General features: G+C 46.1%; 1 non-coding gene across 1 annotated transcript; it reads left to right on the forward strand.

Annotated features, from left to right (window-relative positions):
- Nucleotides 1-1,100: 1,100 nt before the first annotated feature.
- TRNAY-GUA lies at nt 1,101-1,186 on the forward strand. The gene is given in 2 exon segments: nt 1,101-1,137; nt 1,151-1,186. It is a non-coding gene; the product is annotated as a tRNA-Tyr (tRNA).
- The last annotated feature ends 15,034 nt before the right edge of the window (nt 1,187-16,220 follow it).

Genomic DNA, 16,220 nt, shown 5'->3' on the forward strand with positions numbered 1-16,220 from the left:
CCTAGAGCTAAAGAACTATGGATGCAAAGTCCTCTAGCAGTGAACTTGGTGTTGAGGGCCCAAATCCACATGTCAAATATCTGAAGTTGGCCTACCACATGGATGCTGAGCCCATTCTGTGGCCAATCGCCCGGTACTAACAAAACTCAGAGATGAGTACCCAAAATCCCCAAAATAGACGATATAGAAGAATGGGTTTCAAAAGGACAATCTTGTAATAACAAGCATGCAGCCTCACCGGTGGGGATCAATAGGCAGTGACAGCTAGGTTTTCTTAAATTGAGTGATGACACTTCTATCATGTGAGTTGTAAACTATATATAATGGTGGTGTTGAGCGGTGTGGATCTTTGAAACATGGAGGCCATTGCACCCGAATTGGAAAAACTATTTTTTCAAAAATATTAAAAACTATCAAAAAAATGTAACAAACATGGCCTAGCATAATAATCATGTAAAAAAGTTCGTGGAGGAATGACTCTCGTGCTAACCTCAGCAAAAAATACAAAACGGCAAGTCTTTTATATAGTATTGATTTTTGCGTTTTCCTGTCCAAAATACCACGGTAGTCATTCCTTTGCGAAACTTTTCACGTGGGTATTGAACTAAGTCATACTTGTTACCAGAGATGGAGCCAGCGTGCAAGCATAGGAGAGGCAAATTTGTTCATGGAAGGGGCAAAGTTCATATGAAGTGAATTTTTTTGGTCACAACAACCACTATCATAATAGAAAAATCAATTTGTTAGGGGGGTCTAGCCCCCCCCCCCCCTCACCCCCCCTAGAATCGTCCCTGCTTGTTACAAAAAGTTTGAGAACTTTTTGACTCTTTTTGACATTTTTCTTTTTGCTAATCCGGGTGCAATGAGAACCGAGACCCATTGGCTGTTTTCGAGTGTTGGGCATGATATATGTTCAGTTATCGATTGTGTTTTTAACATTAAGTTGCCTGTGTATGTATTTGATTGAGATATTTTGTTTGACTACAAGTGTTATACCACTGTTGCTGCTTTTAGTTATGAAGATCTGTTTTGTTTTCACTCTATTGCGCACGTGCTACGCGCAGTGTTCTATACGGTTCTGTGCTAAACATTATCACAACCCGACCTTAGCTCAGTTGGTAGAGCGGAGGACTGTAGTATTCGCAGATTAATCCTTAGGTCACTGGTTCGAATCCGGTAGGTCGGATCATTATTTTTATTTAAATTCTCGCCACGGATGTTTGTGCTCTGTTCAACTTTTTTGGATGTTTTTGACGTGCCTTATTTCTTTTCTAACATGCTGTTTCATGTTCAAACCCGTTGCTTAAGGAACATTGCACCACACTATCCGTATATTTTGCCGCGTGCATTCAAAGGAGCCAGCCATTTTAGCAACTTGTTGAGCACCTGAGATGCTACTCAATAGAGAGGCATCCGCCGATGGACTTGTCTGTCCTGTGCAACCACGGGACGAATAAATGCATTCAGAATCCCCATTCCTCCTTTTGAGAAAGGACTTCAGAATCACCAGTCTTGTGAAATCACACCTTTTGGCTGCAGTAGGCACTTATCCGGTTCCCGTACTATGTACTCCCTCTCTACCTAAATACAGTACTTGTTGTTGGGGAACGCTAATACAAGTAACCCAAACTACAAGTATTATGGTACAGAGGAAGTAGATCTGATCTCCCACACTGTGTTCTCCATATGCATCCTGGTTTGGGTGCCATGTCCACAAGGCATATGTCGAATTCGTCACCGCACTCTCTTTTGTGAGAACTGGTATAAGAACATACATATGACACCATTCCCTTCTGCATCACACACATCGAGTGAGGAGGAGGAGAGGGTGAAGTGATTTAATTACCTCTGAAATGCCATGGCCGAAACTGCTTTCCCTGAATGCGGTCCATTCCGGCTGTCGTTCCCAGCAAAATTTCCCCTTACTAGGACCAGAGGTGAAGTTCAGATGGCAAACTCCACCAAATTCACGGTGGTTGTCAACTGACGACGGACACTTTAATTTCCAGGGTCATCTGCATGATAATTACCGTCATCCCTGACCGTAATATAGACCGGCCAGCACGGATCCAACATGTTGAACACCCGGTTCATCCTTTTGTATGCGTGTGTGCCTTGAGCAATCAAATATTTTTTTTCGAAAAGGAGGCATCGCCCCGGCCTCTGCATCGAGTGATGCATGCAGCCATTTTATTAAGAACGAAGTATTCTGAACAAAATACAAAAAAGTCCGAGAAGCCAAGGGAAAAAACAAGAAAAAGAGTTACACGGCGATCAAAACGCCAATACCGACGATATCCATCGGTATACACGACTATGGTCCAATCCTATCAGCATGCCGCCATCCAAATCGATTGAAGATAACCTGAGCTACCATCTTCCATCGGACACACCCAGTAACCAAAGGCTCCCTGGTTTCCACAGGAGTGAGTAAGGACCACATACGGATCAAGGCGGTAGCCCTGAAGATGACCTGCAAAAAGTTAATATAGTGTATTCTATTAAAAACTAGATCATTTCTGCAGTTCCATATAGCCCACAGAATAGCACAAGTTCCAACTCGAATTAGTTTGACGTAAAGTATATTAACCCCGTCCCCAAATAACATGCTAGCGAGCAATCAAATATAGAATCAAATAAACTAGACTTGTTCCCTCGAAAAGGTATTAACAACAGGAACTGAGGGGAGTACGTTTGATTTGAAGGGCTGGGTAGGGTTAGCATGCGTAAGGTCATTTTGGTACAATGCAGGGTGTAAAATGAATGGGCAGGTGTAGTTTCTGGGCTGGTAACAACAGTAGATCTGTGTATGTAGGCCGGGTTTCTCTGAAGGTTGATGTCACCGTGAAGCTTTCGGTGTAGTTAGCCTAGCATGTTATTATGTTGAGTTTGCTATCAAGGAGAGAAGGATATATATATATATGTCCCTTGATGTCCAAACATTAACTGTTGATGAGCATTGTGCTGCTCTGTTTTGACTAGTTTTTTCTTTTTGTTTCTTTTCAGAAACCCTAAACCATATAGATGCAGAGCAAAGGTAGACGATGGAGATCATCACCATTCACCAGGACTGATCACGACAACCTCTGCTTGTCTCCTTCACCAAATCATTCAAGCAGAGCACGCCGTACGAATTTCGGATGTGAGCCTTCTGAGCTTGCATCCATATAAATTTCGGAGTCGGTGAATTCTGCCTTGAATGGGGATAAGAGGTATTGACACAAAGTAATCAATTGCTCTGAAAACTGACTTGTGTTTCTGTATAAGTTCAGGCAATTAAATTACTTCTAGATCATTCACACGTACCCTAGTGCATTGCAAACCAGAAAGCTCAAGGTAGGCTCACAGGATGATGATGATTCGTTAGCTAAAATCAGGAGACGCCGAATTGAACAACTCTGAAACTGAAACTCTACCCATCGCTGACAGCAAGCACTGTGCTCGATTCTGTCGCGAATGTCTAACCAAGTTCAATCTCAATATAATTTCCTTGTGTTTGCCTTGTGAAAACGATGCAGATGTAGGCGTCCAAGTTTTGTCTGGGCCGTGGAGAGGTGCCTGCAGCAGCATTGCGTTCGTCGTTGACCCCTCAGCCGTCCTGCTCTGAACCTGAACCTGAAGTTCCTGGACTGGATCGGTATGTAGGTTTTTGAGCTGTTCAAAGGAGGGGATGGATGGCAAGCATTACTTCTTCGGGTTATGTGTAGTTGAAATTAAAAAAAAAATAGAAAAGGAGAAAGGCCCACCTCTGCATCCGGATGATGCAAGCATTCACTTTATTAATTATTATAAAGACTTTACAAAGTAATACTCCCTCTGCCCCAAATTAAGTGACTCAACTTTGTATTAATTTTAATATAAAGTTGAGTCACTTATTTTAGAACGGAGAGAGTACATCAGTATGTTTGAGCTACTCCTATTCTTGATGAAGGAAGTGTTGATAGTCCGAGCCAAATACCAAACAAACTTCGCACCATAGCCTAACATGTAAAACCGAAGGCCCCAATCGAGCCACAATGCTGGGTCTAGGGCGCACCCCGGTCCGACGCACTCTCAGAAGCCGTCGCCGCCCTCTCCCACCAATCCATCTTCAGAGTTGTACCGACGCATCGACCTTGCAAGGCCTACCTGCCGTCGACACCACCACGACGCCATACAACGCCACCATCCTGCGCTCGTCGATCATCACACGCCCACCATCGAGACCCCGCTGCTCTATGCCGCCGAGACCCGCCGTTGTTGATGTGCCACATGCCACGCCGCTCCTCCCATACGAACACCACATGTTGCCACTTGTCCCATCCCCTCCGCCTTCAGTTTCTCTAATCGAGCACCTGAACGCCCCAGGCGGCGCCTTCAAGAAGGATACGACACACACAATGTCGTCGCCGCCCAACTTGAGGAGATTTTGGGTCTTCACCCGAGCATGGGGTCGGGGGTGGAGGGAAGGGACCTCGACAGCGCCCTCAAGGAGGGCAACAGTGACCTTGGTCGTCGCCACCATTGGGATGAGCGGATCATCCAGAGTTTCTTCCGGTCCAATATCACCTCTACCAGCTCCCGCGAATGCACCGAGGCTGACGACCGGGATCGCAAGCCACCAAGTGTAGCGGGGGAGAGCCTGCAACGTTGAGGAGATCCACCGACAACTCATCGCCCACACGGTCAAGACGCCGTCCATCCACCACTCGCGAGCGTCGCCAGCCGAGGGCGCCGTCGCCATGCCTACCGGGGCCGCCGCCCCAGATCCATAATCCTCCACGATGATCGGAGCGACGAGATCCGCCATCTTACAGCCCATGCCGTCGCCCAAACCTGCCACCGCCCGAGGTCGCCGCCGCCGGGAGCCGCCACGCTGTCGGAAAACACACACCCATGGATCTTGGCATCCGTGCACTCTAGTAAACCCACCATCGTCGGGACTCGCCGCACCGTCGGGAGGGCCGCACCCCACGGATCTGGGCGCACACGCCGTTCGTGGATCCAAGTGAGGGAGGAGAGGCCCTCCGCCACCGCCATCGGACGCACGGGGTCAAGGCATCATCGATGCCCCGCCATTGAAATGTCGACGACATAGAACATGCTGGCCTTAACCCTGACTTATCTACATGCCACCGCTGATAATTGGTGTCCTCCTGCAAGCAGAGGGAAAGGGGACCAATAGCCTCACCGTGAGGAGCGAAGCCACCGTCCAGACTGCATTGCTCGTGGTAGGGTGAAAGGAGTCAACATGTTATAGTGAATCAAGGGCAAATCAGTCAATTTCTCCTCACAAGAGGGAAAGACGTAGTCAAGGAGTCAAGAGGGCTCCTCTCCATGCTTCGGCACTCGACGCCCGTCTCACTTCAGGCAGCCGATCCGACGTGGATATACCTTCGACACCTTTTTAATTATTTCTTTTACACACTTTTCATTTCTTTTTAAAACTTTTGCTTGTATATTGAAACATTCTCAATATATCTATTATAAAATAACTTTATGCAGGAAAGTTAAAAATGTTATTCACACAATAGCAACAAGCTAGCTAGTCCACGTGTACTCGAGTCCTGGAGGGGCGCGCGGTGCTTACAAAATTCTTTTATAAAATATATACCTTCTGGTCCTTTATCAGAGATCATTTCAAAGTCGATGTTGGACCTGACTTTGAATCTGTAGCCAGATACTGGATTTTCAACAATAAAAATTCTGTTGTAAATACTGTCAACTCTGCAGTAGTTTGGTGTGTGTGGAAATTTAGAAACAATCTAGGCTTCCATTAAAGAGAGCATCTCTAGCAGACCCTGTATAACATTGATCCGTAAAATGCATTTATAATTCGCGGAAAAAACGGTTTTATGGGTCAGCACGGACGAGGATAGAGTCAGACCCCGTAAAATAAACTTATAAAAAAGGATATTCACAGAAGATGCTTTTTTAGGTTCGGCTCGAATTACGACGGAACAAACCCCCTTAAACTTAAACTGTAAATTGGATTTTTGTTTACATTTTCCCCCACATCTTCTTCTTCCTCTCGCCCGTGTCCATGATCAACTAAATTTGTTCCTAAATACGGAGTCGTCCATTCCTGAATCCATCCAGGAGCTAGCTAGCTATCTCCTCCATCCACGAATCCATCCAGGAGTTACCTACCTAGCTAGCTCTCCCGCCCACGAATCCATCCAGGAGCTAGCTAGCTAGCTCCTCCGTTCACGAATTCATCCAGGAGCTAGTCAGCTAGCTAGCTCCGGTCGTGGAATCCATCCAGGAACCCGGAGCTAGCTAGCTAGCTTCCGTCGCCGACGTCGAATCCGGCCAGAACGAGCAGGGCGGACGCCAGGACGGGCGGGGCGGCGTCAGGGGACGGGTGGGCGGCGTTCGGGGACGTCCGGGGCGGCGTACGCTAGACATGGACAACGGATGCGGAAGTTTCCGTGGCAGTTGGGCTCCCGCCAACTGCTTTCTCTCGATACAGGGCACCGTAAAAGTGGACGCGAAAACTGTATTTTTTTTATCGGGGGGAGTTTTTTACCGCGCACGGCAAAAATATTTACGGGTCCGACGCGTTTGCAGGGTCTGACCAAACAACTTTTTTTGCGCAGACCTGCATTTTGACGATTATTTTATGGGTCAGGGCATTATACGGGCCTGCTAGAGATGATGTGAGAATGACAAAATCCTGGAATGTTCTATCTCCAGAACAGAGTGGGATGAGGCCGGAGGCCTTTTCAATCAGCTGGCCGGGTTTATCCAATGGCCTTTGATGCTTACAAGTGGCTGAGGTGTGACAAGTCGTCATCGCATGCTGACAGTTGGAGCCGACTCAAGATATCTGAAGATGGTTGCTTCATCCCCCCTTCCGGCCAAGAAGAGAGGCGCAGGGGGGAAATCTGCAATACACAACCATGTGTCAACCCTCTAAGCTTGCTGATCTTTGCAGGAGAACACAGCTCCCCCGATGAAAACCATGAAGACTTCCCCGGTGCATGCTGGTGGACACTGATCATCTGCTATTTCCATCTAGCTTCAACATAAAAATAAACTCTATAATGAAGCTAGTGTTAAGCTAGCTCGTTTCGCTGTTTACTTTCTTTTCATTTTTTGATGAATTGCTCCTTTCAGCATGTGGAGAAATGACTAGGCATAACTCTTGTTCGTGGCACGTCATTCCTTACCAACGCCAACATTAATACTTTCAAATAGTGTTGACGTTGGCTAAATTCGAACGTCATAGCTATTTGTTTAGCGTTGACATTTGTACATTAGGCCCGGCGTTGTACATTAGACTCATTAGGCCCATTGGGCCAACACCAACACTAGTCGGTTTTAATAACTTCCCGTGCAGTAAGAAAAACTTATCCTTTTGTCGTCCTCTCGATCCCCAACTCTAGCTGTCCTCCTCTCGATCCCCACCGCCACCCCACCCATCGTCGCCGCCGCCCGACGAGGCCCGTCTCCCCGACGCTGCCCCGCCTGACGCCGCCCGTCTACGTCTGATGCAGCCTGACACCGCCCGCACCTCTCCTCGCCCCGAGCATCTCCGCGGAAGTAAGGAGGCCCTCCCTCTCTCATTTTGCTTAGGGTTAGGGTTGGGTAATGTATACCTCTAGTTTCTAGTGTATTATTGTATTAGCGTTAGGGTTCGGTTGTAGATGTCCAACGCGATCCAAGATTATTAAGAGTTTAAATGAATTTACCACAAGTTCACTCATGTTCGTTGTTTCAAGACACCACGTGATGATGGGGTGTGATAGGCTCAACGTTCATATACGGCCATGGCGGAGGAGGTCGATCCCCTTACCTGTTGTCGACGCAGAGAGGGAGAAGGAGATGGGAGAGAGGTGGCGGCGCAAGGGGAGGAACCCTAGGCTGCACGGACGCCAAGGGGGGAACTTATAATATATGTGGCAGAAGCTATTGTGTGTAACTTGTGTGTGAACTTGTGTGTGTGTGAGGGTTCACCCCTCCCCACATACTTTGTTGTGTAGGAATAGTGGCTCCTATGTGTGTGTGTAGATGTAGTGATCATATGATGTTGTGTGTGCTTGTGTGTGTGAGACGCACACATGCCAAGGCATGAGTGCCTTGATGAACTCAGGTGCAAGTTAGTGTTTGTATGTGTACGAGGCATGATGTGAGTGTAAGTAGAGTGTGGTGATAACTAGCATGTGTAGGTGCTTCTTAAGCATGTGTTTGATGTATGTGTGTGTGTGGTCGTGTGCTAAAGCACATGAACATGAGGTCCACCCCTCATGTGCACCATTGGGCTTGTGAGAGTGTGCATAAGCTTGTGTAGGTGTTGTTCTAGTGAATAGCACATGTGATGATGCACTATTCACTCTATTTGATTCCATGTAGATTTTCCTTTTAAGTATGTGCCCAATGATTCTATGCAAGTGCCTATGTATTATATATGTTTTTGGGGTAGAATCATCCCAGGAATCCAATGGTGGGTCCAGATTCCACTTTGGAACACTTTCCGGGAATGTCATATTTCAGTTTTGTTCCATGTTTAGAGCTTGGTTCCATGGGATGTGATGAGCCCAAGATGTTGATTCTTTGTTGTGGCAGTAGAGGGTGAACCCCTCTACAACATGTTGGTTTTGTTTCATGCTTAGGAGTTCATATGTGCAAGTTGTGCCTAGTCAAAGTGGGCATGTGGCTGAAATTCCAGTTTAGTGAAAATCTGTGATTTTCAGTAAGTCTGAGAATCTTCTTATATTTTCTTCTCTTGTTGTTGTGCTTGTAGAAGTCCATGTGTTGGGAATCAGCCTTTGCTATCAACTAGAAAGTTGTAGCTTTTGTGTTTGTCTAGCTCTCTGTCAATTTTATTTCCATTTGGACCCCTGTAGATATTGTTTTGGATGCTGTCAAAATGCTTCAGAGCATAAACAGCTAGTGAAAAACTGGGATTTTCACTAAGTCCCTGAAAACTGATATTTTTGTACAAGTTAGCAGTTGTGTAACTTCCTTTGTGAAACTCCTTTGTATTATATTTTTGCTTCTTCTTGTAGAGATTTTGAATAGCTTCTGCCACATTCTTATTTGACATATTTGGGTGGCTCTAGGTGCTTTGCATGTAGCCCTCAAACTGCTATGATGCTGTTTATGGCAGATTGTATAGTTTTGATGTTTTGATGCTTGTGAGTGCATAGATGATGGTGTGGTGATATTCCTTGCACCACCCCATCCATTCTTGTTTGTTTTGTGTTTTGGCAACCTGGGAATACCAGAAGTATGCCGTTGGAGTGTGTTGTGATGATTTTGATATGTAGGACTTCATTTCTTGTTTCGTTGTTTCCCGTTGATCCGTAGCTCCGATTGTTACGTTCTTTATATGTTTTTGCATCGTTTTCGCGTGAATCATCTGTTCATGTCATCCTCATGCATCTAAAGATAGCTTAGAGTACAGTTCTGTCCAGGAACTTGTATTTTCTTATCATGCTTGTGCTAGTGACTAGAATAGAGATGCATGTTCATTTTCATCTCATGCATCATGTGCTTGTTGCATATTGTTGTGATGTTGTTCATTGGATGCTATTTTTATGTTGGGTAGCACCGGGATCGGAGAACGAGTACGTGGATCCGGGAGAGTACGTGCAGGACGAACAAGAGCAGTTCCAAGCTGAGGACATCACATGCAAGATGATATGACCTTGATTCCATCTCTAGACTTGTTATGCTAGATTCACGTTTCTTCGTCATATGCTCGTTGCCTACCACTGAAACAATTGTCATGATATTGCCATGAAACCCAAACACTTATCCCTTCCTAGCAAATATTGAATGGCTAAGTAGGCTTTTCTAAGCTTCAAATGTTAGCGTTGCTAGTTGCAGGTGCCTTGTCTCATCTGATAACATGAGTTGATATCACTATATTAATTCTGTTATTTAATTAATGCACCTATATACTTGGTAAATAACGGAAGGCCTAGCCTTTTGTCGGGTGTTTTGATCCGTTATTGCCGCCATAGTTACCGGCTACCGGTGTTTGATTCCATAACTGATCGCTCCTAACACGTTCGGGGTTGTTATGGGGACCCCCTTGGTAAATCGCGTAGTGTTAAGACTTGTCCGGCACGACCCAACCTTGGTGTTAATTTGCTAATCACTTAATAATAATCTGCGTAGGGAATGGCCTCCCCGAGGAATTTAATCAACAACCCGGGCTAGTGCTCCTCATGAGTGTTGGTCCAAAATGGACAGACTGCGGGGCCACCACAGGGAAACTTGAGGTTTGGTTCCTGTAGGCTTTTCCATCTGTCGTGTCCTTAGACTGAGATACGCGGCTCTTATCGGGGTCGTCGACACGATGGGAGGTCCTGCTAGAGTTGTCTTACCTGAGCGATATATCGTGCGTATAGGAATCCCGGTGAAGCTTTGGTTCTCCCCGGAGTTGAGGTTTTCCTCTAAGGAATCCGGCGAGATCACGAGTTTCGTGATAGAGTATTACTTTGCGGCCCGTGACCGTTTGTGATGGACTAGTTGGAGCACCCGTGCAGGTTTTAATCTTTAGAAAAGCCGTGCCCGCGGTTATGTGGCAACTTGGAATTTTTGTTAACATCCGGTTATAGATAACTTGAACCTAATCTAATAAAACTGCCAACTGTGTGCGTAACCGTGACTGTCCCCTTTGAAGACCTCTCTTCGATCGGGAACACGGTGGGGTTATGATTGACGTAAGTAGGTGTTCAGGATCACTTAGTGATCAGCTAAACATCGACCGCTAGCATAGACCACCTTCAATACTTGCTCTACGCAAGTTAGCCAGCATATATGCTTAGGATGCTGCAACCTAAATACTCCACCTTCCTTACCTAATAACTTGACTAGTTCTAGCACCGAGGTCATAGATTGTTGAGTCCCTGTGGCTCACAGATTCCTTCAACACACCAACAGGTACAGGTACCCCCGAGACAGGTGATCCCGACGGCACGCAGCTGGCGTGGCAGTACGATGAGGAGAACGACCGCCTGTACGTGAACTATCCAGAAGACTCATGCGTGGTCGTGATCGTGGGCAAGCGTGCAGGGTAGCATAGCCATTTCTCATGTTTTGTAGTCCGTAGCAGAACTACCTTGTTAGGATGTGTGATGTTAACTCTGATATTATGTATGAGATGGCAGTTGAATCCCTAATTGTCATTCTGTTATTATGTATGTGCTATGTTACCGTGCTTGCGAAACGCTTAGATGCGCTTCTTTCCTCTTTGGGGCCTCGTTCCCCTAAACCTGAAAGGACCGCATCTTAGTCGTTACAAGTTGGTATTCAGGGCCTTACGACCATAGGAGCCTTTGTGTGATCGTACTTGGCCGAGTCGAGTCTAGTAAAATGTTTTGAGTCTTAGTTATATCGGAGAGAAGGATTCTTTTTTCTCCTCTTCCATGCTCTGGTAAGGTTCCCGACTTAGGAAACCTTTATTCTACTGCTCTTCTCGCTCAAAAAAAAATTTAGGATCACGCGGATATTTGTGAAATCTATATGATTTCGATGTGACGGAGTTCTGTCTTGGTGCCTCCTGTCTGCCTTGATTTCTTCCGGGGAGTTGAGCTCCAGGGGATTCTTGCGTGCATCGCCATCAGTCAGATTTCTGAGTATCTAAGAACGAAGAATGTTCATAATTGCTTCAATACTAGTAGTGGCGAGATAACCCCGATGTCCCCAGTACTGGTGCAGATTGTTCGGGAGTACTACCATACTTTGTATCGTTGTGATCACGAGGGTCTATTGTAGATGAAGGTCCGAGATTCTGGTTATGTGTTGACGGATGTGATACAGTGGACGGGTTAGTATAGGAGTTGTGTGAATATTACTCCTTGTATCCGTGTACCAGATTGCATGACCAGATATTTCGGGAATTCATAGGTGGGTTATCAAGTAGTAACTTATAGGACAATCTTCCTACAGATGCATGATGTGAGGTTGGGATTCGATGTTCAGTGGGTATGTTTGTTCACGGTCGTCTTACAACAGTTCTCGTTGTGTCTTAAAGAGTCCTTGTAGCTCGCTACGACTCGGGGATACTTCGTAAGTCGTGTGCACTACCTTGCACATGATGGCTACTGTAAATTCGAGCTCGTGCGATCTTATCCACGAAGATATCGGATGAAATCTCGATCATATGTTTGTTCCGAGCAGTTCTAGCTCATACTTGTTTGCAAGTGGTCTTAATCAGAATTTTGTCGACCGTCACATTGAGGAAGCATTCTTACTATTTTGTTCGAGTGCACTTGCTAATATTCCTGTTCAGTTATTCCTGCCTTTTGATTCAGCTTTACAGTCAATTTATTCTGTGGGCTAATGTGTTGTCCGTCTTCAGGATGGCTCCACCAACTCGTCAGAATCCAGGTCGTGAGGATGTGCCGCCACCATCTCCTCCTTCGAAGAATCCTCCTCCTCCGCCGCCTCCTCCTGCAGAGGCTTGGCAAGCGGTGATGGCTGCTACAAATGCAAACACTCAGATGCTGCTACAGTTGTTGCAGGAGAGGGCTAATCAGCAGCAAGGCAATTTCCAGCATGGCGGCAATCAGTTTGCTAATCTGAGTCAGTTCCTTTCAAATCAGTCGAAGACTTTCACTTCCTGTGACCAGCCGTTTGATGCTGAGGATTGGATCCGCGACATGAACAAGCACTTTGAATGCAACAATGTTCGTCCTGAGGATTTCGTCAAGTTTGCTACATTCCAGCTGAAGGGGCAAGCATCTATCTGGTGGCAACAGTTGAAGGATTCCACGACTGCTAGACTGATTACTTGGGATAAGTTCTGTCGTGACTTCAGATCCCACCACATTCTGTCCAGCTTCGTGGAGGAAATGCCTGAGAAGTTCTGGCACTTGAAGCAAGGTGGTAACTCCATGTACAAGTACAACATCGAGTTCCACGAGCTAGCCCGATACGCCTTGCAGGATATCCCTGATCAGAAGAGCAAGATTTATCAGTTCAGAGGTGGCTTGAAAGAAGATTTGTAGTTAGCTCTTGCTTTGCACGATCCTGAGGAGTTCGACAAGTTCTACAACTTAGCTCTCAGGGCTGAGGCAGCCTTGCTCAGGATGGAGAATTCTAAGAAGCGCTTCAGAGATTCCAGCTCCTCTTCCTCTACTCACGTGGTTCAGAAGCAACAAAAGTATCGGGTTTCTCCTCCTCGTCCTCGGCACACACAGTAGTTCAAGCATTCTGGTGGCCGTGGTTGTTCCCACCCACCCAACCCAGTCTTTCAGCAGAGATTCCAGCAACAGAAGCAAGGGCCTCCTCACACACAGTACCGTCAACCAGCAGATGTTACTTGTCACAAGTGTGGGCAGAAAGGTCACTATGCCAACAAGTGCACTTCTCAGCTCCGTCTTCCGCCTCCTCCTCCACGCAAACCTCCAAGAAATGCTCTCGTGAAGTTCAACCCCAGGTCAGCTCGAGTCAATATGGTGAACCCAACTGAAGTAGCAAACTCGTCATATGTGATCATGGGTAACCTCCTCGTCAATGATTTTCCTGCTAATGTGTTGTTTGATTCTGGTGCTTCGCATTGCTTCATGTCATATCCATTTGCATCCAAGCATAATCTGCGTCAGGAGCAGTTGTCTAAGCCGTTGGTAGTCGTTTCTCCTGCGAAGCATTTGAGTTCTAGTTTGTTCGTTCCGGGTGTTTCTGTCAAGATGGGTAGTTATTCTTTTCTGGCGTCTCCTATTGTCTTGGGCAATTCCGGCATTGATTTGATCCTTGGTATGGACTGGTTGGCCATGAACAAGGCATCGATTGATTGTGAAGCTAAAGAAGTGAAGCTTACTCACTCTTCGGAGGACGTGATTATATTCGCGATGCGCGATGATACAATCCGTCTGTTCTCTTTGAACGAAAAGGGTGAGATTAATCCTATTTCGCAAGTCCCAGTGGTCTGCAAATATGAAGATGTGTTTCCAGAAGAGCTGCCAGGAATGCCTCCGCACCGAGAAGTTGAATTTGTCATTGAGCTTGAACCAGGTACTGAGCGGTGTGCAAACAGCCGTAGAAGTTGGGTCCAGAAGAGTTGAAGGAAACTTAAGAGGCAACTCGATGAGCAGGAGCGTTTGGGTCTGATCAGACCGAGCTCGTCTCCTTGGGGGCTGTGGAGTTCTGTTTGTCAAGAAGAAGGATGGCACGGACCGATTGTGTGTCGATTACCGTCCATTGAACAAGAAAACAATTAGGAACAAGTATCCACTTTCGAACATAACTGAGTTGTTCGAACAGTTGAAAGGGGCTAAGATCTTCTCATAGCTCGATCTTAGAATGGGCTATCATCAAATTCGCATTCGCGAAGAGGATATTCCGAAGACTGCTTTCAGGACTATTTTTGGCTCGTATGAGTATACGGTCATGTCTTTTGGTCTCGCAAATGCTCCTCCGACATTTTGTCGATTGATGAACTACATATTTTCTCCGTTCAAGAATGACTTTGTATTGCTCTATCTCGACGATATTCTGGTCTTTTCTGAAACTGAGGAAGAACATGAAGAACATCTCAGATTGGTGCTTGATAAGCTGAGGGAGTACAAATTGTATGCCAAGTTTTCCAAGTGTGAGTTCTGGTTGAAAGAAGTCGTCTATCTTGGGCACATCATCTCTGCCGAGGGCATCAAAGTTGATCCGTTGAAGGTGCACGCCATTGTTGAATGGGAGCCTCCGCAGAATGTGAAGCAGCTTTGAAGCTTTCTCGGGCTTGCAAGCTATTGTAGAAGGTTCGTTGAGAACTTCTCCAAGATTGCTAAGCCCCTCTCAAGTCTTCTTCAGAAAGGTGTGAAGTATGCTTGGTCTCCAGAGTGTTAGTTGGCCTTCGACACACTCAAAGAGAAGCTCACCTCTACTCCAGTCTTGGTTCCTCCGGATGATTCCAAACCCTATCAAGTGTTCTGCGATGCCTCTCTTCAAGGTCTTGGTGCAGTTCTGATGCAAGAGAAGAAAGTGGTTGCTTATACCTCGAGGGAGTTGAAGCCAGCAGAGAAGAATTATCATGTGCATGATCTTGAGCTAGCATTTGTGGTACACGCTCTGATGACTTGGAGACACCTCTTGTTGGAACGAAAGGTTGAAGTGTTCACCGATCACAAGAGTCTCAAGTACATCTTCACTCAGCCTAACCTGAATCTACGGCAAACTCGTTGGGTGGAAATGCTCCAAGATTTTAATCCGAGTGTTGAGTACACGCCAAGCAAAGCTAATGTCATGGCATATGCTTTGAGCAGGAAGGCTTACCGCAACAGTCTTATTCTGAAGCCTTTCCAGCCTGACCTTTGTGAGTCTTTCAGGAAGCTCAACCTTCAGTTAGTACCTCAGGGATTTCTTGCAAATCTTCAAATCTCTCCTACCTTGGAAGATCAGGTCCGAGCAGCACAGCTTCTTGATGCAATGGTGAAGAAAGTCAAGATTGGCGTGGAAAAGGGTCTTCCCAAGTATAAGTGCTTCAATGTTGATGCCAGAGACACGTTGTTCTTTGAGGATCGTCTTATCGTTGCGAAAGGTGATCTCAGAAAGGTAATCATGGAAGAAGCTCATAACTCCTTGCTCTCAATACATCCAGGAAGCTCCAAGATGTATCAGGACTTGAAACAGACCTTCTGGTGGACTCGCATGAAGCGTGAGATTGCTCAGTTCGTAAATGAATGTGATGTATGTCGAAGGGTGAAAGCAGAGCATCAATGTCCAATAGGTCTTTTGCATCCAGTGCCCATTCCCGAGTGGAAGTTCGATCATATTGAGATGGATTTCTTCACCGGGTTTCCAAAGTCCAAGAAGGGTAATGATGCCATCTTCGTCGTCATTGACAAGTTGAGTAAAGAGGCTCATTTTCTTCGAGTCAAGGAATCCATTTCGCCAGCTCAGCTTGCAGAGTTGTACACTTCCAGGATAGTGTCTTTGCACGGCGTGCCTATGATGATCTCTTCGGATCACGTAAGTATCTTAACTTCCATGTTCTGGGACTCTTTTCAGTCTGCAATGGGCACGAAGATACGCTTCAGCACAGCTTTTCATCCTCAGACTAGTGGTCAAGTGGAGCCAGTCAATCAAATTCTTGAGGATATGCTGAGAGCCTGTGTTATCTATTTTGGCATGAAGTGGGAAGATTGCCTGCCTTTCGCTGAGTTCTCGTATAACAACAGTTATTAAGCTAGTTCAGGCAAAGCTCCGTTTGAAATTCTCTATGGCAGGAAGTGTCGTGCCCCGCTCAACTGGTCGAAAACCGGCGAGCGTCAGATTCTTGGGAATGACTTGAT

Source organism: Hordeum vulgare, chromosome 1H, assembly GCF_904849725.1.
Source record: "Hordeum vulgare subsp. vulgare chromosome 1H, MorexV3_pseudomolecules_assembly, whole genome shotgun sequence".
NCBI classification, from domain to species: Eukaryota; Viridiplantae; Streptophyta; class Magnoliopsida; order Poales; family Poaceae; genus Hordeum; species Hordeum vulgare.